The 24,626-nt window shown below is 32.7% G+C and overlaps 2 long non-coding RNA genes across 2 annotated transcripts; both read right to left on the bottom strand.

The window, feature by feature from the left end:
• Positions 1-5,224: 5,224 nt before the first annotated feature.
• Positions 5,225-7,745, bottom strand: LOC143042786 (uncharacterized). Its single transcript, XR_012968127.1, has 2 exons — positions 7,674-7,745; positions 5,225-5,432 (listed from the first exon to the last, which is right to left on the bottom strand). It is a non-coding gene; the product is annotated as an uncharacterized LOC143042786 (long non-coding RNA).
• A 4,500-nt stretch (positions 7,746-12,245) lies between these two features.
• LOC143042785 (uncharacterized) lies at positions 12,246-16,819 on the bottom strand. The gene is made up of 3 exons (XR_012968126.1): positions 16,696-16,819; positions 15,747-15,923; positions 12,246-14,523 (listed from the first exon to the last, which is right to left on the bottom strand). It is a non-coding gene; the product is annotated as an uncharacterized LOC143042785 (long non-coding RNA).
• Between the last annotated feature and the right edge of the window lie 7,807 nt (positions 16,820-24,626).

Below are 24,626 nucleotides of genomic sequence, written 5' to 3'. Positions count from 1 at the left end.
GAATTGTGATTTTTTACTGAATAAACAGTGATATAATCAAAACTAAATGGAGACTCATGTTTTAACTTTCGGGTAAAAGAAAACATCTTTAATAAGCAGATGTGATATGATTGACAATGAGAGCAAAGATCAAAGATAGCAAGTAGATATCATTGTATGGCCTTCAACAGTGAGCAAAAGCATAGCTTTAAAATGCCTCATAATTAAAAGTGTTAAACAATTCAAACATGACAACTAACTACCTGATTTGTGGAAATCAATACACAAAACACATACTAGGATGATAACAACAAGCAACAACCTAGTTTTAAAGTTTTAACCACACAAGATTTTAAAGGAATTTTATCAACATACTGTTGATATCATTTATATGTAAGGTTTCAATACAAATTAGTTACAAAATTTCAAAATCTTTTCTTGAACATTGTATGTTAATGAGCTTCACAGTTATACTGCTTTAGCATTTGTCAAATTAAGACTGATATCCTGGAACATGTCTGTTTGCATCTTACCATTGCTTTTCTTTTTGCTCTTTGAGGTTGTTTATTGCTCATGGTATTCCCTGTTAATATTTATTTTAAGTTCTCAAAATTTTATGCTGGAGCTACACTGACTATATTGAAAAAAATATATATTAATATATATAAGTAAGAAGATGTGGTACATTTGTATGAGTTCCAATTAGACAAATAACCGTCCAAGTCACAATGTGTAAAAGGAATACACATATAGGTCAAAGAATGGCCTTCAACTTGTCTCACAAGTACAGCAAGCCAAAATGACTATTGTAAAACATTTCAAACAGGAAAACCTATGGTATAATCTATAAAAAAAACCCAGAAACACTTTAAACCCCACCAACAAACAACAACCACTGAACAACAGGCTCCTGACTAAGTACATGATGTGTATGAAAATGCAGCAAGTTTTAACATTATAACAGGCACCAACCTTCACCCTAACCTGACACAGAGGTGTAACATTACAACTTGAAAGACAATTGTTGTTAATTTGTATTATTTGTTAATTTCTGTGTCATTTGGTCTCTTGTTGAAAGTTGTCTCATTGGCAATCATACCACATCTTCTTTTTTATAAATAATAACATATCAATTGAAATGGTGTAACTCGATCAAAATAACTTATTCCCAAAACACTGAATGAACAAGTTTGATCTATGACACAATATGAATAAACGGATATAAACAATACTTTTGACAAATAATTAAAAAAAACTTTATGGCTTTTAATCTAGACCACCATTTAGGTTAGACTGGCATAATTTTGTGTAGACATACTAATATATATTTTATGATTTTTATTAAAGGAAGATGATCATTTCTAAATTCATCACATAGTCCATGTTAGGCGATTTACACTCTGTTTGTAATGTTCAGTCTTTTCAATTGGCCTTGAGCATCATTCTCAAATAATCCAGCGATACCAGGTACAAAATTTTGAGCTGGAACAACTACATCATTTAAGATTTCCTCAATAATGTCATGTTCAATAATGCATATGTTGTGCAAAATGCAGCATGCAATGATTGTCTGGCATATTTCTCTCATGGATTTCATGTTAATGTATTTTAGTCTTCTAAATCTTCCTTTGAGCATGCCAAAACATCTCTCAATTACCTGGCGTTTTGATGACAATGCAACATTAAAACGAGTTTGCTGTTGTGATAAATGTCCATTGTCTCTGTATGGAGTTAAGAGCCATTCTTTTAAAGGATATGCTGCATCTCCCAATAGATGATAGCGACCATTGCCACATTTCTGGAATCCATTTTCATATAAACCTGAATTTCTAAATACTTTGGCGTCATGGACACGTCCAGGCCAGCCTACATTTATGTCAATTAATTTCAAATCTTCTGTGCAAACACCTTGCAGCACCACTGAGTGAAACTGCTTTCTGTTGAAGTAAGATTTTGGATTATGTGATGGTGCTTCAATTTGAATATGGCTACCATCAATTGCTCCTAAAATGCCTGGAAAATTGCGTGTTCCCATATCATCAAATCTCTGTGATATGTGCTGAAAATCATTATTTTGTGGCCATACAATAAATTTTGAAAGCAGATTATCACATATTGTCTCAATAACTTGTCTTTTACAACGAATAAAACTATGTTCTGTCACTCCAAATCGATCACTCAATTCTTTAATTGTTTCTTGGGAAACTAAATACCTCATAGTCATTAAAACCTTCTTCTGAAGAGGAATTTCAGATCTGCCCCCAGGAATAGCTCGAGGCAGTAATGCTGGGTATTGACCCAAAGTCTGACAGAGTAATTCAATGGTTTCATGATTGACTTTGAAAAACTGTTTAAATGAATCTGGCAAATAGTTTGGAACAGTATATTCAAAATATTGAAGAGACTTTATCCTATCTTCTCTGTTCCTGAAAAGATAAGAAAAGAGAAATTAAGTAACAGGTTACAAATTCAACAATTAAAAGTTTGTAATGTATCAATTGTACTATACATGTATTTTCAAATGTCCAGTGGAAAATATTTCATGCATATGATGAAACAGTAATGACCTGGTGGCTTTATACTTCTGATTTTGAACATGATTCCAACATGGTATGAGCTGAAAGCAAAAAAGCTTGCATAAGAATGATAAAAGATATGATGAACAACACAACACAAAATAATGTGAAGCCACTGAAAAATAACATTTTACATGTAAATCCCCCCTCCCCACTCCAACCCTAATTCCTGAAATAATCAAATGATTATTACTTTCATAAATTGATGAACAACAGTCTTCTGTATAATTTAAGCAGTTTATACATGTACCAGAAAAAAGTGAGCAAAAAATGAAATCATTAATTAAAGGAACAGTTAATAATTGATAACTGAGGGAATATTAAACTCAACCTGAAGAAAAATTGTTAAACCTATCTGAGACTACTATTACGGTGAGGTAATTGGATATATAAAAATGTTAATATGCACTTAAAAATTATATGATGTTTTTGATATTAGATGTCTTGATTTAATTTCACAAGCAATTGTTTATCCAGTAGCCGTTCCCATGATTAGAACTAAGTGCCTGTGGTCAATATATATATAACTATGTACACTGCTTGGATTTGTATCATCTCCAACATAATTATGTCATCATCTTCGTCCTCTTCATCAAAAATTAAAAAGTCTATCGCACTTGCTGCTGCGGCAATCTCCATTTTGAATAAGCCGATATAAGCCGTTTACACTCGTTTTGCTCTCAAGCCGGCTTTGACCCGGTCACGTGACCGGGCTAAGCGGGCATAGCCCGAACCAGAGCAAATGAAGCAGGCCCTCTGAGTCTTGTTTACATAATAAATACTTTAACCGGAGGTCAAAATTCAACACTTTTCTAACGTTTTTGGAGTTATTTCGGCGCAAAATTAAGCAAATTATGTCATATTTTACAGTTTTTAACCACGAAACTGATTGAGACAATAAAGGGTGATGATGTTTCCAGGATTTTAAATATATTTTACTTAATAATGATGATGGGTTGAAGGCTTTACACCGTCATTTGTTGATGTTTTTCATGTTGCTCAGACTGCTCAAACTCCTCGCAGTATTACATTTTCTGTAGTTATTTAATTATGCTGCAGTGTGTAACAGATGTATATAGTACATTGAAACTAGGTTAATCTATGAACGAATTTGTCCATATAAATGACTTCAGTTGTCTGGAAGAACCCCCCTTTTTTCCCCCAACTTTTCAAAAATTTCAGCTGAAGGGGTAAGTCAAAAGTTATTGTCTGGATAAAAATCCTACGCATGTGCAAAGTGTAAGCACTCAGTTAGTATTTGTTTTAAGCCATTTTTTGTAGGGTAATGGTTAGTCATTCTTTGATTCAGTAAATATTAATCTGAAATCAACTTGTCAATTAAAAAAAGTACCAATCAACAAATATTAATCTGATGCATCTATAATTTTCACCGCCGGATCACTATCCCTATGTCGAGCTTTCTGCAACAAAAGTTGCAGGCTCGACAAAAAAACTAAGCAAGTTGGAAGTTGACACTCACACATGTTTATAACTTGATGTCTGTCCTGTCCTTATCATGCATATCAAGCAACATGGTGTACACTAACCATTCATGTTTGAGTGTGTCTGGGCCGTGGGGCATGTTTAACTCTTGAGAACTTGAGATTAACATTCAATAGGAATGCACAATGCCTAGTACATCCAATTCTTAATACATGTCAGAGCTATATGACCATTTAAAGCATTAACAAAATGCTGTATCACTTCTAAGGTCTACTTTGAAATTTGCATATGAAAGTCTCACTCTGATTTTGGGGATCCTGTTTTGTTGCATTGATATTAATGCTTGACCCACATTTTTATTTTACACCAATCTACAAGAAAACAAAGCTTGGACACAGGATCTATAGTCTAATCAGAATCATACCATTCCTATATCTGTGTGCTGATTTTTATGCAATATAATACTTTTTCACACATTTTTCTCCATTCTTAAAAAGCACACAATTGCAATAATTTGCAAAATCATGTGATAACATATAGGAAAAGAGCACCAGGACATCTCATTCCTAATACTACACAAGGAGCAGGATCTACTTACTCTTCCAGAACACCTGATATCAATTGTATGTTGTGGGTTCAAGTTGCTCAGTTTTCTTTTTTCTAATTTGAATATTAGTTTAGACTTTTCATCAAAAAAGTATGAAAAAAAGAGAGACTACTGAAAATGATTTATTTAGGTGCAGGGGTTACCACACTTCAAAAAAACAGTGAAAAGTCGTCATGATAGGCCATTTGAGAGACCTCAAGGATACCTCACTATGTCTAGGAGAACTGAACGATTTTAAAACCTTTCTATTTCAGTCCTTCACACCTATAATCAATCATTAAAGACCATCAAGTTTACTTTTTATATCTTTGATTTTTTTTATGTCTCAAATACTACAGTACATACATGTATATGCCTGATATCAGTGACGGATCCAGAACTTTTTCTAGGGGGCTGCTGACTGACTTAAGAGGGGCCCGCTCCAGTGATTCCCTATTTAATCAACCACAAAAGGGACCCCTATGAATATGCTAGCTTTGCATCTATGAATCTCAGGTTTTTCAATGACAATAAGTTTTATTGTATTGCAACAGCATTATTGTCTCATGTACATTTACCCCACGTTATCAATATAAAATGGTTGAGTGTTTCACATTGTATATTTAAAAATATAAAAATGTTTAGAAATAAACGTTTATTAAATGATAAATAAATACAGTCATAAAAATAATGTTAAAATGAAACATACGTATAAAATATTTTAAATAATTTAAGAGTATTATTGTTAAAAAGTCCAAGTTAAAAGTAAAATCAAGTCAAATAGTCCTCTGTCCCATACATGTAAATCCTCAAAATAGAAATCCTGCTCTTCTTATTCCTATTGTTATCTGAAAGTATATAATATATGCAGATGATATTATCAAATGAAAATAATTTCGAACTTTTCTACAGTTGTTATATGAAATTATAATATATTTTAATTGTCTACAAATTTCTATGTGGTCCAAGAATGAGAAGGTTCACATTTAAATTAGAATTGAATGCTTTTTATTTGAATTTTACTAATGGAAAACTAATCAGATGTGAATAATTGCCAATGAGACAACTATCCCAAAATACTCATTTGGAGTGGATATATGGGCATTTTTTTGCTACATGAAAGCCTTTAAACATGAGAAAATCTCATAATGTATATACTATGATTGTTTTCAGATGTGTGTTATCATTTCATTTAAATTGAAATCTTTCTTATTTTAATCTTAAATAATCAAAAGGAGGTTTATATGATTCAACAAAAATAAAGAAATTATTTTAGACTTTTGATGTAAATAATTGATATATTTTTACTGACTTTATATTATATGTCAAAGAAGGAGGTGGGGATGTTGCAGGGGTCCTGATCCCAAAATCCTGGGCTAAAAACATGATCTTCTGAGGTCCCAAATTTTAAAATAAAATCACGAAAGAAAATCCTGAGCTTAAAAACACCCAATCCAAACGTCCCGAAAAAGTCCTGCCCTCCATCAAGAAAAGTTAATAATCATATACAGCAACACAAATTTTCTATTTATTTATTCATTTACTTCAATATCTTAAATCCATCAACATAATAACATATCAATCTTTTTAATAGGTATATTAAATAATGTGTAAATAAAGTATTACTTAATATGCAACATTAAATTATCTTACATGTATCTGTTATTTAAAAGGTAACTTTTCATTCAATCATTTATATCTTAAATTCTTCATACCAGTAATAGATATTAAATGTATCCACCACCAATAAAACCTGGCCACAACACCTAGCCAATACTGAATGTGGCAATAAAATTCAACAATAAATCACATAATTTTTTTTTTTTTTTTGCATGGAAGGAGGGACAGAATTTATACTGTCCTACTGGTTAATATTTCATATACCTGAAATCTTTAAAAGATATTTTACATAGATATAGGAAGATGTGGTGTTAGTGCCAATGAGACAACTCTCCATCCAAATAACAAATTATAAAAGTAAACCAATATAGGTCAATGTACGGCCTTCAACACGGAGCCTTGGCTCACACCGAACAACAAGCTAAAAAGGGCCCTAAAATTACTACTGTAAAACCATTCAAATGGGAAATGCCTATATGCACTATTCAGCAAAAATAATAGTTCTGTTGTTCAGATAAACAAGGGTCTGGATGGGGTGTTTTCCATTACTTTATTATTTATTCTTTACGCTCATTTGTCTCTATTTTTTTTTATACTTTTTGTCCATCATTTCTCTTTTCTCAATATATAAATTAGCACATCAATAGTTCAAATAATATTATGACGTCTGGCTAGGATGTTTTATAATTTTTTTCTGGGATGCGTAGGAAGGCGTCCTAGATAAAAAAATAAAATAGCCTTGTCAGACGTCATATTATTTTGACTAGCATGTCATTTGCTCTATTCCTTATTTCAGTCAATTTTCTCTATTCTTTGTTCCTTTAGTCATAGTTCTCCAATTTTTTTTTATACTTTTAGCCATAGTTCCCAGTGGCATATCCAGGGATAGGGTTCCGGGATTGGAATCTCCCCTTTTTATGGACAATCAATGCATTTGAAAGGGGACATTTAGTCGGAACCCCCCTTTATCCTGGGTAGGGAACCCCTTTTCAAAATGGCTGTATCCACCCCTGGTTCCCTATTTTGTGAACCCTCACCCTGTACTATCTGTAAGAAATGATGGATAGAGGTTTAGGATAAAATTAAACTATACTTATGTAGTTGTTATATTTTTCCTATAATTTTATTTTGTTTGTTTTTGTTTTTGTCACACACTTTTTTGGGTTCAAAAATAATAATATAAAACCATTTAATTAACCTTTATACTATTCGAGACAACCAAACAAATCAGCACAAATGCTTAACACAACCGTAATAATTTAATTAAAATTATAAAGCTAACATTGACATGCCAAAATTCAAGTTTTAATCAAAATTATTGAAGTCTCGGGCTGAAAGAGGGGCGTTTATTTCGTGTGGTCTGGGGGAATTTAATGGATTTCAGCATCCTAAAAGAGGCAAACATATAGCCATAACCCGATCTGATCAATGAATTATGTTATGGATAACGTTGATATCTTTCTACTAACCATTAAAAGTAATAATAGTAGGATTTCGTAAGCTCAGAAACCTTAATCTGTTGAAAAATGGCGTCGATTTATATGCTCAGAGTTTATATGCTTCCTTTTCGCAGCCTCAATTACAATTTTACAAGGAGTGATGGGTATTTATGCAAATATTTAGGGACTCCTATCATCATAGATACTATTTTTGGTCATTTTATATTTAAATAGCCAATAGGATGCGAATGTGTCAGTTATTTTCAGAAGCGGAAAACACCCGCCATATTTTTATCTTCAAAAATAGCAACGTGTCTTGCCAGTTTCAGATGTTTGTTTCTTGTAAAATAAAATCTCCTAAGAAGAAAATATAGCATAGTCACCTGTAAAACTTACCTATATAACTAATTAATGATGAAATGACACAAGTTTAATTGTCTTTAATAGTAAATTTCTTGAAAAATCACACGTACACGACGTAAACTAATTACCGAGATGGCGCGATACTGTCGCCGTCTATGTAAAAATCGCGATTGTCGCCCTTGATTTTTTGGCCGTTACGTCATATGGAAGGAGGCGCAGAACTGATCTGTGGCTTTCCCACTGTAAATTTCACTTGTATTTTTAAATGATTAAGTATATTTTTTTCACCCGTTTTCCCTGCATCTTTTGCCATTTTTGGGGATATATATTTTTCTGTGTAGGAAGGGGCCTCTGCACTAATTAGGGATCATTCAAGGACACAGCAGCCATACTGATTACAGGAGTCAAATTTGGTTAAATTATGTCCTAATGTACCACAATAACATTTAATGTGTATTTCACTCTTCTACATTTTATTTTCATCAATGACAAACTTAGAAACATGAACTACTGCAACTTTTCAAAGGTTATTTTGGCCAGATCAACAAAAGACAGTGCAGCAATAGATTTTTTTAATAATTATGATAATTCCAAAACTACATCAAATTTTGTAAAAGCAAAGTATATAAATAGTATATCAATTCAGCAGAGACATGAAAACTACAATATTTTTTATGACAAAATACAGAAATCTACAGATACCATCATATGACATATTCAAAAACCAGCTCCCTAAACTTCAAAATTATGTAACAAACAGCAAATATTTTGTGCATAATGGCAAAGCTGGTGAAAAAATGAGGTTCACTGATAACTTCTCTCTATTCAATTGGCTTAAACTTCCAGAAAATGAAAAGCAAAGCCACAAATTGCAAGATTGTTCCACCTGTTTGACCACCCATGGCAGCATATCATCTCTGCACAAGTCATATTCTCATGCTTCATCATTAGTACAGCCATGTAAAGACCTTGTAAACAACATCAATGAGATTATTGTGTCACCGTCTTCATCAATTGGAAAAAAAACCAGTTCAAAATGTTATTAAAGTTTTAGAACCAATTATTGAAACCCAATTTAACATTAATTTTAAGAAAACGTTGGCAGATGTCATGAACATGTCACCTAGAGAATCGGCTGTTGAAAAAAACAACAAAATTATGACATCGATTCGAGAGACAACACAACAAATAGCGGAATCAATGACTGAAAATGATGGTGACATTCAAAATTTGCTTGCCAGTGGGAAGTCTTTTCTACAGTATGAAAGGGAGCGACTTCAAACCTGTTATGTTACAACCGACCAAGCTGAAAGACAAGCTGATGACCTACAGACCAAACTTGCCTCAGGTAAAAAGCGAAAGACACACATAGGCAAATACACCAACTATAATTTTAATCGACAAGAATTTCTTGAGGAAGTAAAAAAATTGTAAATCTACCATCATGAATTGGACCCGAATGGCTATCAAGTACAACGTCACGTTAAACGGAAAGCTTGCTGGCAATGGGGGGCAAATCCTTAAGCAATTTGCACAGGACAACGATATTGACGTCAACCAATTTAATCCACATTTAAGGATAAGTGGAAGGGACCATCTTCAAAGAATTAGGAGATCAAAAAAGCTAGTCTTCAGGGAAAAACTTGCTATTCCAAATAAAAGAACAGCTAAGAAACTCAAATCTATTATACAGCACAAATTGGAATCAAAAATTTACGACATTGGACTAAAAATTGCCCCTAAGGAAATCCGAAAGAACACCATTGATTCTTCAGGTAATATTCAAGAAACATCAATTCAAGTATATGGCCGGAAAATTCCCCTTAAAGATATAATACTGAAAGAAATTCAAAGGCTTACAAAATCTGGCGTCTTAATATCCAAGAGTGACGAGCACTACAAATCATTATCAAAGGAGGCCGTCAATAATAGGTTAAAACAAATTTCATCAACAAAGTCCACTGAAACAGACAACACTTCAGAAATTAACCAATTAATGACCATGGAGAGACAGATTCACCTTAAACTATGGCATGACCATTCAGATATCCTGAACCATACATATATAAGCTTTATGGTCAGCTTTCTCTATGACCATGCAAACTTTCTGACCAATGAAGAATTTAAGGAAACCTATCCGAAGAAGAAGCCTGTAGATGTTCAAGCTATTGTAGAGAGACCAAACCTGTGCATTTTTGGACAGTCAGGTATTGGCTACTAATGCACTTGTTAACAAAAAAGGGCTTTATTTTGCAGTAAAATACAATAACCCTTTTTAGATGATATTTCATGATCTTGAAAATAAATAATACTGTATAATTTCATGACATTCTACAAAGGTTAAAAATCTATAATGTCAAAAAGTTTAAATTTAAATCAGTCTGAAACTATCAACTGTGAAGCATCAACCTCTCAGTAAAATACAAATTTAAAAAAAATAATTCCATGTTTGGTTCCGACAATGCAATCTCTTTATCATTAAATAAGAGTGCACTCACTGAAATCTCTCGCTTACTTTAACAACCACTGATTTATGCTGATCATGATAGTCCTTTATTTAAATTCAAAAGCATTACTACAAGAATTACATAAACTTAATATGATCCTAGGACAAGGTGAGATCAACCAAACAAGAAATACATTTGCACCTTACAATCATTCAGAACACCAAATATATAGTCAACCTATTTTGATTATCACCAACATGACCAATGAACCATGAAAATAAGGTAAAGGTCAGATGAACCAGACAATGCCAGACAGTCATGTACACCTTACAATCAGTCTGTACATTAAATATAGTTGTCCTACAAATTAAAGAAACAATCTCATCCATGAAAACTTAACATTGACCAAATCCAATGAACCATTAATTCTAGGTGAAGGTCAGGTGATACCTGCCAGACATATTCACATTAAAATCATTCCATACAACAAATATAGTTGACCTATTGCTTATAGTTTATATATGTATATATATAATTAAGAACAATAGATTACTAGTAAATCTCAAAAACTTCACACTGAGCAATGAACCATGAATATGAGGTCAAGGTCAAATTAATCCTGCAAGTCTGACATGTTCGTCCTAAAATATTTCCAAACACCAAATATAGTTCACCAATTGCATATATATACAAGTATTAGAGAAAAAGACCATAATTCAAAAACTTTAATTTAACCACTGAAACATACAAATGAGGTCAAGGTTAATTGACATCTGCCAGTTTGACAGGTATACCTTACAATTTTACATACACCAAATATAGAAGGCCTTTTGCTTTTAGTATCTTGAACACCAAAACTGAACCATGTTCACTGATCCATAAAATGAGGTTGAGGTCAAATATTAACAAGAATTTGTCCCAACTTAGTACACGGGTGCCCACTTGTACTATTATTTTCCATGTCCAATGGACTGTGAAATTGGGTAAAAAATCTAATTTGGCATTAAAATTAAAAAGATCATATATACCATAGGGATGTGTACTAAGTTTCAAGTTGATTGGACTTCAACTTCATCAAAAACTATCATGACCTAAAAGTAAAACCTGAAACTAAAACTTCCATTTTCCATCTTCAGTGGACCGTGAAATTGGGGTCAAAAGTCTAATGTAGCTTTAAAATTAGAAAGATCATATTATAAGGAACATGTGAACTAAGTTTCAAGTTGATTGGACATCAGCTTCATCAAAAACTTCCTTGACCAAAAAATTTAACATGACGCGGGACAGACAAACGAATGAACGAACAGACGCACAGACCAGAAAATATAATGCCCCGGTATAAAAACTGTGGTCAACATGAGGTCAAGGTCCTTGCAAGTTACACACATACTAAGTATAGTAATCCTATTGCTCATAAAGAAATAACATTACAGGGAACTTTCGTCACTTGATATAAACATTTCAAAAAACAAAATCTGCCACTTGAATATACATGTATACGTAGCATTGTTTGGTCTCATTTTCTGTTGCAGGATGGACAAAATGATATTATATACATGTACATCAACATGATTAAAAAATAAATGAAGATATTAACAATAATTACATGAATTATAACAAAAGCTGTATGCAACATTGTAACAAAAGTTCAACAAAAGGTGTATGCAACATTTTAACATAAGTTCACACACTGAAATATCTGACGATGTTTTTAAGCTTCTACTATATTGTTTTTCGTTACGGTTTCAAAATAACCAAACTTTAAAATAAAAAAATGTTGTAGACTTTTGGTGTATATAAATGTATATTTGTAATTAATGATATAAAAAGCAGAAATAAATGAAGGGTCTTTTTTTGTATAAAGTAAGACTTTTGGTCAGATGAACTTAAATGTATAAATGAGGTCGTGATCAAATAACTGAAACCAATCCAATATTCATGTACATCTTTAAATCTCTCCATACATGTATACCAAATAATTTAAACTTTTTGCTAACAGCATTAAGAGATTTAAACATAATCATAATATTTCAACATTACCAGTGAAGTACATCCTTATAGCAACCTGACTTCTAAATATCCCTCAATTTGCTGACCAAACTCAAATCAATGTGCTGGTAATATGAACAACTATGAGGGGGGATAGAACCTTTATCGGGACTCCGGGATTGGGTGTTTTTAAGCTCAGGATTTCGGGATTGAACCTTTCGGGATCTGGGAATCCTTTTTTCGAATTTCAGGACCTCGGGAATTCGGGATTTCTAAGTCCGGGAATTCGTGTTTTTAAGCTCGAGATTTCTGAATCAGGACCCCTCCTACCCTTCCTCAACTATGGGTTTTTTTGGACATTTTTTTAGCACATACATTTTGTACATGTACATGTACCTAAAATCCTTAAGGAAGCACTGTTAAAGTCTATTAAATTTTGGTTAGACATGTTGAAGTTTTGCAAGTTTTATGTTGACTTACATGACTTAGTGATTTGAAAAATTTGAAAAATTGTAGTAACAGAATTTCTATTCCATGTATACAAGTTGCAAATAGAAAATGTTTGTAATTTTTTTTTTTTTTTTTGCAGGCTCTAAGGACACAGAACAAGTATCATATACACCTACCAGAACAGAAGATCTAGAGGAACTGAGGAACGGAGTAATATTTGATGGAATACCATACACTTTTCAATTGAGATTTTTCAGCGGAGATGGACCAGCACGACAATTTGAGGCTGGTCAGCAGAGAGGGGGAAATTATTCATGCTTATGCGGTGTACATAGTAAAAATCACATTAATTTGGAATGCTGTTTTAAGCGAACACCCTCTGATTTGGAAGACCGCAGGGCAGTATTTTTGAAAGAGGAAAGTCTGGTCAAAATAAAACAAGGAAATATCAACCCATTCCAAAATTTAAGTAAAGACGAATTAACTGAAGAACTCGAATGTAGAGGTATTGATACTTTTAGGCTTAAGACAAAAGCAAGTCTTCAGGAAGAAATGTCAGATTTGCTGCATGGAATATCTCGCCCACCTGCCCTCCTCCTACATTATCCAGAAAAATCCCTGACAGAGAGTAACGTCAGCTGTTACGAGGTACTCCCGTGCGAGCCACTACATGACATTTCAAATGTAGTCCAAAACATAATTCAAGAATTGCCACATCATGTTAAACTTAAGTCTACAAAACTGGATTTGGAAAAATTTTGTAACAACACCATCGGAGACAAAAACCAAATTAAAGGATCAGATGCGCGTCTTTATGCCATAAAACTTTCAAAGTTCATAGAAAATTTACAATTGGATGGAAAAATATCGTCAGATATTTCACAACTTATTAATTCTCTAGTAGAAATAATTAATATTGCTTACAGCTCTGTTGAAAGAAGAACTCCCAGACAAATTTTAAGGTTGTATAATCAAACTTTCCTGTTCGCTGTATTGTCTAAATCCATCATAGGAATTCCAGTAAAGATGACACAAAGAAAATTTTATGGCAGTCATTTCCATAGCTTGGTTGTGCATCTGCCGGAGATTTATAGAATTATCAATACGAAATCTATCCTTGCCGAGCAGGAAGAACGAACTTTTGGATCACTAAGACGTCTCGCGGAAGGTACAACTAATCGAAAACCTGGTTGGATTGTTGACAACACCATTTTGAGATTTAACTGCCAGCAAACTGACAACCGTATCTGCTCCTTCTCAAAACAGAACTCTGTGATAAGCCAACAATCAAAATTACTTTCAAAGCGGGAAAACACTATCTTTCCTAAAGAGATTTTTGGAATCAAGTCGTCTCTTTTCCAGTCACACCTTGAGCGCATTGCTGATTATTTGATTCCAGGATATAACATATGGTGGCACTACAATGGCACTGAATTAGTCTTTCACGACTCTGTGGATGAGCCTGAATTCCGAATGCAAGGTCCTGATACTGCAAACTTCAGATCAACATCTTTGAAGAAAGAACGAGCTATCATTGATGACATTTGGCAAACCAGTGTGGACAAGGCTGCATCATCTGAACTTGTCCTTCCATTATTGCATGTCAAAACAAGGGAAGATGGAAAATTGATCTACAAAAGAACAAATCTGAAGTCAGGTATGTTATACAATATATATAGTATATATATACATGTATGTTGTAATTTGAATGAAATGAATGATACATATGTATATATGCATGTCAATCTGACTTTAGGGACTTCCCTACTCAGTTTCAAAAGAATTAGCTTTTCAAAACACTATTTTTTATTGATAGGTGATCATTAGTAAAGGAATCAAAAGAGCAAGAAAATATCTATGTGCTTGTTTTCGAGATATTAGCCATGGAAATTATGGTTGGAGTTAAACAAACAAAATTTTGAAAATGGAGGCAAAGAAATTTCTTAAAATACAAAACTAGATCAAGAAAAATGAAACCAATATGTAAAACATTCATGCTTTTGTTTTTAAATGTTTACGGATGATTTTTTTTTTTGAAATACATTTGAATTTTTGTTTTTCAGTCATGAAACATGCAACCAATCCTACAAATAGCATCAGTGATCAGGATGAAACAAATGATAATCTTGAGGAAACAACTGAGAAAGAGACAAATCAAGGTAAACTCATATTAAGCATTGGTATTAACAATTAAGATTGGTATTAACAATAAAGATTGGTATTAACAATTAAGATTGGTATTAACAATTAAGATTGGTATTAACAATTAAAATTGGTATTAACAATTAAGATTGGTATTAACAATAAAGATTGGTATTAACAATTAAGGAACTTCTAACGAAAAAATTTTTTTTTAGGTAAGTTGAAAAGACAAGAATTATAAATAACTAATACTATTTTTTTAATTATGCACACCATAACACATTAATTTATGAGGTTCTCATTCATACTGAATTTATACAATATACATGTATTAAAATTTACATCAGTTTAATAATCTTTGATTTTTTTTTCTCACTCTACCATGATAGTTTTAAGAGAACTTGCACTATTAAATCCCATTAATGTTGGTTATTCTAGATGACAACTCTGAGTCCACAGAAGATTACATCTCGAACATTCCCAATGTGCAAGGTAAGGTAAATTGTATGGAAAATAAAGTAAAATATTTGTGAAAAATGTGAAATTTCATTTTGTTGTATTTCAATATTATTTTTATTATTTATTTGCCAAATGTACAGGTTATTTTCTGTCCATGAAGTCTTTCTTGGTATATCTAACCACATAAATGTAATATAAGTTTGTAACATTAATAGATCACAAATTCAGGTATAAAAAGTATCTTAGTACGAACCTTTAATATCTTATTCACTTTTCAATTATTGGTTAACTAGTGAATAGTTTTGATGAGAAATCTGTACTTCTTACAATCTCATGGTAGGTGTCCCATACATTTATTAATAAATAAACATCTCATGTTCTCGTAACAGAACCACCAGAAGTACCAGCAATAGACCAAGAGAGAAAACACCTGGAAGACAAGGAAAACAAGGAAAAGTACAAATCATACATTAAAGGTAATTCTAATATGAAATGTTTCTTTCGGTTATGTCAAAAATGATTCATGCAAACTACAGATTTATTAAAATGTTTTAGCAGGGAGTAAAATAAAAAATAAACTGACATTATTCAGATGATCATGTTTTTTTTTTCAGTTTCAAGATGGACTGTACAACCTACATGTAGCAAAATTGATGTCCATGAGAGTCTGTTCAGCAAACCAAACAAATTACCAGGTATTTACACAATCTTTTGACTTCAGATTCTCATTCTGAATATTGGTGGAATTTAAAGAGGCAAAGTTTTTTCTTCTTTTTGTTGTTAATTTGCTGTTCACAACTCCTTTTCGATTTCAGCTAACAGTGCAATGAAACCACTCACATGCAAGAGGAAACTATTCGCGTCTGAAGTTTCCAAACCAGAAATTGGTGAGTATTAAAATGATAAGTATATATTATTACAAGTTTAATAGAGCATGTAAAATATGTGAAATGAAATTTCAGAAATGTCATAAATCAAATGTTTAAATGAAGTTTTTAAAGATTATTTTTATTACAGTTTTAAATAAATCACTGTCATGACTGTATGCAGTATCAGATATTTTTGGAACAAAAAATAAGTTTTCAATGTAGCTATTTAAAAAAAAAATATTTAAGTTTGAAGGAATTGAAGAAAAAAATAATCTAAAAATGCAAGCGAGAGCAAACGAGGGTGAAAACTCTTTTAATATACTAAATACATACTTGTTTTATGCTTCAGCATCATGTAGAAAGAAAACAACACTAGACATGGTTGTCCAGCTACTTGGCCCATCATCAGATGTGGATGACTGTCTTAAGTACAGGGAATTGAAGCAAAAACACCCTGCAATTACCTCGATAAAAAGACTGTATGAGCTTGACACTATACCTACAGTGATACATTTTAAGGGGAATTAAGGTTATTCAAAACAAGGAAGTTATTTACCTGTGTTAGACATGGCAACGACTGCAACAGGTGAAAATGAATTTGATATTTTAACTTGTTCGATATGTTTAGAGAAACTTAAATCTCCTAAAAGTTTACCATGTTCTCACAGTTTTTGTGAAGTATGTATTGGTGAGTTTATTTTATCAACAGAACGTCGGACAGGATATAAACTCTCAAGTTATCCATGTCCTGTATGTAGAGCAGTTGTTACGCCCACCAAACCAGAGGATGAAACATCAGAGTGGGCATCGGCATTACCCAAAAATGTTACAATATCAGCACACATGGACCAATCAAAATCTACGAAAGAAGAGTGCCATCTATGCAAAACGGAAAGCATTCAAAATGAAACAACATACTGGTGTCTGGATTGCAGTGAAGCGTTTTGTGGCGACTGCTTACGCATTCACTACCGTATGAAGATTTCTGCAGATCATAAAGTTGTGAAAATTGAACAGAGAAGTAATTGTACTAGCGGAGGCGAACCCGAGTTGAGTTCCATATCTGACACATGTTCACTTCATAAATCGAAAATTTTAGACGCCTATTGTTTTGACCACCAAGAAGTGTGTTGCGTTCTTTGTTTAACCTTACATCACAGAAAATGTGAAAATGTTCAAGCTATTGATATGATGGAAAATCTTAACAACGATAAGATAGAAACGCTCCAATTTGAACTAACAGAAGTCAAAAGTAAGATGGATAAACTAGCCGAGGAGAGGAATTTCGAAAATGAAAAGCTGATTTCCGTTTTTAAACAAATTGAGACAGATGCGAAAAATACAACTGAAACTGTTAAGGAAAAACTAGATGGTCTTCTGGTTTCCGTTATCAAGGATTTGAATTTGATTCGCGATGAGCAGACACTTGATTGTGAAGAAAACTCGGAAGCTGTGAAGTCATTCCTAAATCGCATAAATCAACTACAAGATAAGACAAATGTTGTGCAACAGCATGGTTCTCTTAATCAGAAGTTTGTTCATTTTGAAAGATCAAAAATTGAATTGAAGTATGCAGTCAAAGAAGCAAGCAGAACTTTGAACTCGAGTTCAATTAGGGATGCAAAATTTGTTTTAAACGAAACAATAGATCTGGTTGTGAATGCTAATTGCCTAGGCAAGATAAACATCACAAAAAAGTCTGCAGTAGACTGCGACCAATATGAAAAAGAATTATACACAACACAAAGTGCTCTCCTTAATAAAACTATACCTCCGGTTTGTTATGACAACATTTGCATCCAGCATCGTAAAACTATTCATTTACAAAATTTTGATGTTCACGCGTGTGTTTATAGATCGGAGAAAATTGTTGTTTTCGGTGGAGTAGATGGAAAAAGTTCAACGAATGAAATAAAAGCTCTTGACATTTCAAATGAACAGATTTTAGCTGAGTTTACTTCTTCAGAACATATCAAACAACTTGCATACGATGTCGAAAGCAAGCACCTTTTTGTTTCATGCTACAATTCAAAGTTATTTGCATTGAAATTCATAGACGAGTTTGAATCGGAAATTACAATTAAAAAAGGTTCAGACGAAAAAAATGGAGACTTATGCGTGTTTGAAGGAACTTTATACGTGATGGTCGATAGCACTGTGCAACATATCAGCATCGAAAATATAGAAGACGAGTATCTGCAAACATGTTTTACTACCAATACAAACTGTACATCTCTTAATGGACTCGCAATCGACTGCAAGAACCGAAATTTACTACACACATCAAATAAGGAAGAACTCGTGTGCACGTCTTTAGATGGCAATACCATATTTTCTAACAAAGATGAACATTTCAAAGAAATATGCAGCTTAGCAATTCATCCACAAGGAATTGTTTTTGTTGGAAGTCAGAATGGGTCGATATACGTAGTTTGTGAAGATGGGAAACACATGCGAATACTTTTGAAACATTGCAATAAACTCAATACGATCTTTGATGTTTGTTTTAACACGAGTCTGGCCGTTTGTGGAAGTAATTATATAGAAATATACGATGTCGAATGATCAGCAAGGAGAATGTAAGACACGTATAGAGATGAACTTAACGTTTGTTATTTAAAAAGGAACAAAGTAAAAACAAAATATATATATATCTTGTATTATAAACTAGTGATGAAAATGAAACAACATGTAGGACCAGACCAAGTCTCATCAGTTGGCTACAACAAGCCTTGTTTTTTGTCGAGCCTGCGACTTTTTTTCGCAGAAAGCTCAAAATAGGTATAGCGATCCGGCGGCGGCGTTAGGTAACTTCTTAAAGCTTTAAATTTAAGAAGGTGACATAGATGCTTTGTATATAGATGCCTATGTTATGAAGTTTCCCTCTGTCATATACATGTATCCATTGTCCTTAACCTCATTTTCATGGTTCAGTGACTACTTGAAAAAAGTTACGATATTTTGTAATGTTAATTTCTTTCATTCTCTGAGTAATAGGATAACTGTATTTAGTATGTGCGTACCTTGCAATGTCCTCATACCCGTCAGACAACTTTCGTTTGACCTCGACCTCATTCCATGGATCAGTGAACAAGGTTCGTTACAAATAGTGTTTCGTGAAATCGGTAAAATATCAACGTTCAAGAAATTTTAAATTTTTTAATTATTTGTTCATCGTGAAATGGCAATTTTATTTCGCGTTCTTCCGTGCAGGTACCCCCTTTACGCTCCTCATTAACCTTACTTTGTTGTTTTTTCTGAGAAGAGCTTGTGACCATTCACAAGAACTTGCGGTCAACTGATTTTCAGTACTTCAGTACTTTGATTTATTGTTTGAGACGTATTTTGTCCTTTTTGTGTCAAAGGTTTATTGTCACAATGATGTTTACCCCACATCTCTTTCATTCATCTCCAGAAATGAGGACATAGTGGATAGGACGATAATTTCGCCTTTCAGCAGGTCGAATTCCGGCTTAGTATATTTTTCGGATTTTGATTGGCCAATCGCGCGTCGTTAAAAACAATAATTTCCCCCGGAATTTGCTTCCCAAATACCTGGGCGTTGCTACACGTGCCCCCGGTGAACATCAGTTTGTTTTTCATTTTTTTTTGGGGGGGGGGGGGAGAGAGAGGGGTCAGTTTTCCTTAGTTTCATTGTTGTTTCCAGTATAAAAATGAATTTTGTAGTTTATCCATGATGTCTGAAATTAAGGGCGTATTCCACTTAAAATTTTAACTTAGAATGACGATCATCTGCATTCATTAACACCCTGTAAAATAAAAATATGTCAAATTTCCAAATTTCAATGAAATAATACCCATATCTACTAAATTTATTGTATCGTCCATCCCTATGCCTATATCTTCTGTAAGCATATAATGACAATCCATAGATGACACACACATATTACACATAATGTTAGGTCAGATAAGAATTTGAAGAATAACATAAAATCGATATATGGATTTCTATAAGGGAGTCCATTTCAAGTTAATATCAAATTTTATCAGTATAACCTGCACAATAGCTACGTCTTATCAGGTAAACAAACACATTTGTAAACGTAACATAGGAATTTGTGTTTCTATCGGTAAGACCTGTTATTTAATAATCCATATTATATTTTGTCACATCTGTATTTCCTGTCTCTGTTCAATTACTAATTATGCCTTGTGAACGGAATTAATTTAAATATGAAACTTGTTCTATTTTTTTAAATTGTATATGGAAATATATATAATGCACAAATCGATGATTGAGCTGCTTGTTGAATTATTATAACTGAATGCAACTATACTATTTTTTTTTATCTATTTACATGAACTTAGAATTTATTTTTCTTTGAATATATTAGTATTTCCTGCCAAATGCCAAGAAATCATGCTTTCACAGAATGCATCGTTCGTACCATCGAAGCAGTGGGAAAAAACACAAACACATTTTTCGTTTATAGTTGAAGGATACATGTATATGTAACAAGTTTGACCATCTAGTCGAATCCTGACGATGTGAAGAGAGAGAAAACGCAAGTAAAGGATTCTAAGACTCAAATAGAAGCTACATTATTAGGAATTTGTATAACATAACTTAAAACTCTAGTTAGTAAAACATGGAATATAATGAAAATAAAAAGAACTGCACTTTACTTTTTATTCCATCGCTTTGTTAAACTTAATATTTATTTGTGCTTCATATACTTAAAATATACTAGAACACACCCGCGAAATCGCGGGCAATCAGAGAGTGGTTGGAAGTATGTAAAGTGTTGTAGGAAGAATTTTGCAAAAGATTTAATGACTGGAGAATTTCAGGAAAAATATCAAAAGTCATAGGTACTTGGGGACAGGAAATTGCTTTTTTTTTATCCCTCCTTTATTTCCCAAATTCCCATTTTTTGTTTTCTATTAATTTCAATATGAACATACATTTAGTATATTAAGAACATTCAAGTCAGGAGCCTGTGATTCAGTGGTTGTCGTTTGTTTATGTCTTACCTATTTTTTTCGTTCATGTATTTTGTACATAAATAAGCTAGACCGTTAGTTTTCTCGTTTGAATTGTTTTACATTGCATTTCGGGGCCTTTTATAGCTGACTTTGCGATATGGGCTTTTCTCATTGTTGAAGGCCGTACGGTGACCTATAGTTGTTAATTTTGTCTTACATATTTTTTTCGTTCATGTTTTTTGTACATAAATAAGCTAGGCCGTTAGTTTTCTCGTTTGAATTGTTTTACATTGCATTTCGGGGCCTTTTATAGCTGACTTTGCGGTATGGGCTTTCCTCATTGTTGAAGGCCGTACGGTGACCTATAGTTGTTAATTTCTGTGTCATTTTGGTTTCTTGTGGAGAGTTGTTTCATTGGCAATCATACCACACCTTCGTTTTTTGTTTTGTTATAATGAATTTTTGTAAAAGATTTAATTGATGGAGAATTCCAGAAAAGGTATCAAAAGTCAGGTGCTTTTGGACAGGACAATTGTTTTCCTAGCCCTGTTCTTCCTTTATTTTTCAAAAATTCCCATTTTTTTTTAATTTTTATTAACATTAATAACACATGCACACTTTTAGCGCTGCACATTCATTACTATAAATAAAGTGTATTTGCTTTTTACTTTCAATTCTCAGGTAACTAATCGATCCACGGCGGTCATTTCTATATTATACAGACTCTCTCTCTCTCTCTCTTTAGTTTACTCTGTGACCGCCGTGGATTGTAAACTTGAAAAAGATTGCAGATAGAAAATACACTTTATTCGTAGTATATGTATGTTCAAAGTATACAGAAAAACGCAAACCGGAAGTCTAATATGACTTAAAATTTCGCCCAATGACGGAATCAATATCCGGATGCGTTTTTTCTTGTTTTTCTCCCAAAATAACTCAATCTGAACAATCATAAAAATGGATGACAAATGCGACTATGCACTATACCTATAGGACATAGAGGCATGATGATTACTTTATTGTGGAAAGAAGAGAAGCGACACACAAAATGAGGTCTTCTCGTTTAATAGTATAGAATTTGAGAATGAAACTAGATAGAACATACTAAAATCTGCAATATTTTTTTTTCTGAATAATACTTCCGAAGGATTGCAAAGTAAAATGGAGTTACTTGTCATTGATATTGCGTTTTGACATCCTTATAAACCACATGATGTCATCCAAATTAAAAAAAAAAATTTGGTTTATGCTGCCAATTTTCTATATTTGCAGATGAATATTTGTTTGATTTGTAAACTACACTAATAGAATGGAACCTATTGTAACAGTTTTTGGAGCCATGTCATTAGCTGTATCACTCGTCATAATAACTACAGCATATCAAAGGGGGTGGTTTATGATATTGTTAGCATGGCGTCATGAGATATTTGTAAGTTTTTTTTTTGTATCTTTGAAAGTCATTGTGACGTTCTAGACTCATACGTTCTTAATATTGTATATTATTGCATAGCAATATAATATTTCCCACAGAAAGTAACCAAAAGTTAGCGTGCAATAAATTCTAATATTGCACTAATGCAATAAATCTTCAAAATTCATTACGTCATCAACGAGAAAATGTTAGTTTAAACCAATTTTTACTTTCAAATATTATATTGCTATACAATAAAAGGGTTATTGTATGAATAATGGGGAATATTGTCACTCGTAGAACATATATTGCACTCGCAAACTCGTGCAATATAAAATTCTACTCGGGACAATATTCCCCAATATTCATGCAATAACCCTATAATATTCTTTCTTTTGACACATGCACATTTGATAATAACATATCGATTAGAACTTATTAAAATCATCAGATCTATGTTATATCTCATTTATCCCTTATCAAATTTCAAAATCAAAAGATCATACACATCAAACAAAGGGATAGCAACTGTCATATTCCTGACTTAGTAAATGCATTTTCTTATTTAGAAAATGTTGCATAAAACCCGGTTTTATAGCTAGCCAACCTCTGACTTGTGTGACAGTCGCCTAAATCTATATTATACTGACAACGATGTGTAAACGAAAAAACCAACCAAGACACAATAGGTAAAAATGTCAAAGCAATAGGGGAACAGCAGTCAACATTGTGTTTTTATCTTAATCACTATGAAAACAAACAAATATGCCAACACAGAAAAATAAAAAGGCATATAAACAAACCACATTACGAAAGACAAGAATACAGAAATTTACCATAGCAACGAGATGTATAAGTACCGAATTACGTCAAATAAATATTACCAAAAATATACTAAAATGTAAAAGTAAAAAAAAAAGATTGTTAAAATTAATAAATGATTCACTTAAAAAAATTGACAACTTTCAAAGTATTAAAATGATCCCTTTTGAATTTTCTCTCAATGTGTTTTAAGTGAATCATTTATTTCTATTATAGAATTTTTCAAGGAAATCTTGGAGGAATATATTTAGACAACAGATAAATGACACGTCATTGACAGAGAATGAAGATAATTTTCTACGGATGTTTAGACTGATGAGTAATGTTGCACCTAAAGCAGTACGAGAGAAATTCAACCAGTATTTCCCTCCATCCACACTTTTAGCTACACTAGCGAGAGATAAACCTAGGATTAGAAACTTGTTTTATGGTCATATCATTAATAAGAAACAGATGGATCTACTTTACCCAGCATCAGGTACGTTATATACACATAATTACATTAGATGTATGTTTCATTATAATACGTTATTCTGATTGGCTAACTGCACATCATGTGTTATTCCTTAAGCAATTGCGTTACACATGTTGTTTCATGTGTTTTATTGTTTGTCTTTCTGTCTTTTTAATTTTTAGCCAGGCGCAGTTTATTTTCGATTTATGAGTTTGACTGTCCCTCTGGTATCTTTCGTTCCTCTTTTAATGTTCATCAAGCGTCTTGGTGATCGTCATTGTGCAGAATAAACTAGAAATAATGTTTGTTCCTTAGGTACGCTATCACAATTCCCTTATGATAGCAGTGCAGAATATTAATTATAAGAATTTAATTTGCCGAACAGTTCATGCAATATAGCATTACGCATAAGAGCTTTCAGAACCGAATGTTCTGAAAAGTTGGGTCAAATATGATTAAGGCAAATTAAGCCTTTCAGTAGAACACACTTAGTGTTTTAAATATATCAATTTTTACTAAATGGTAAGTTTACCGTAATGAACACTTTACAAAAGTCATTTTTGGGGCCCTTAGTAGCTTTCTGTTCGGTGTGACCTAAGGCTATGTTACATACCCTACTTTGACCTATAA

This window comes from Mytilus galloprovincialis, chromosome 8, assembly GCF_965363235.1.
Source record: "Mytilus galloprovincialis chromosome 8, xbMytGall1.hap1.1, whole genome shotgun sequence".
Taxonomy (NCBI): Eukaryota; Metazoa; Mollusca; class Bivalvia; order Mytilida; family Mytilidae; genus Mytilus; species Mytilus galloprovincialis.
Note: the sequence above shows the minus strand (reverse complement) of the source record. Positions and strands in the feature narration are given on the sequence as shown.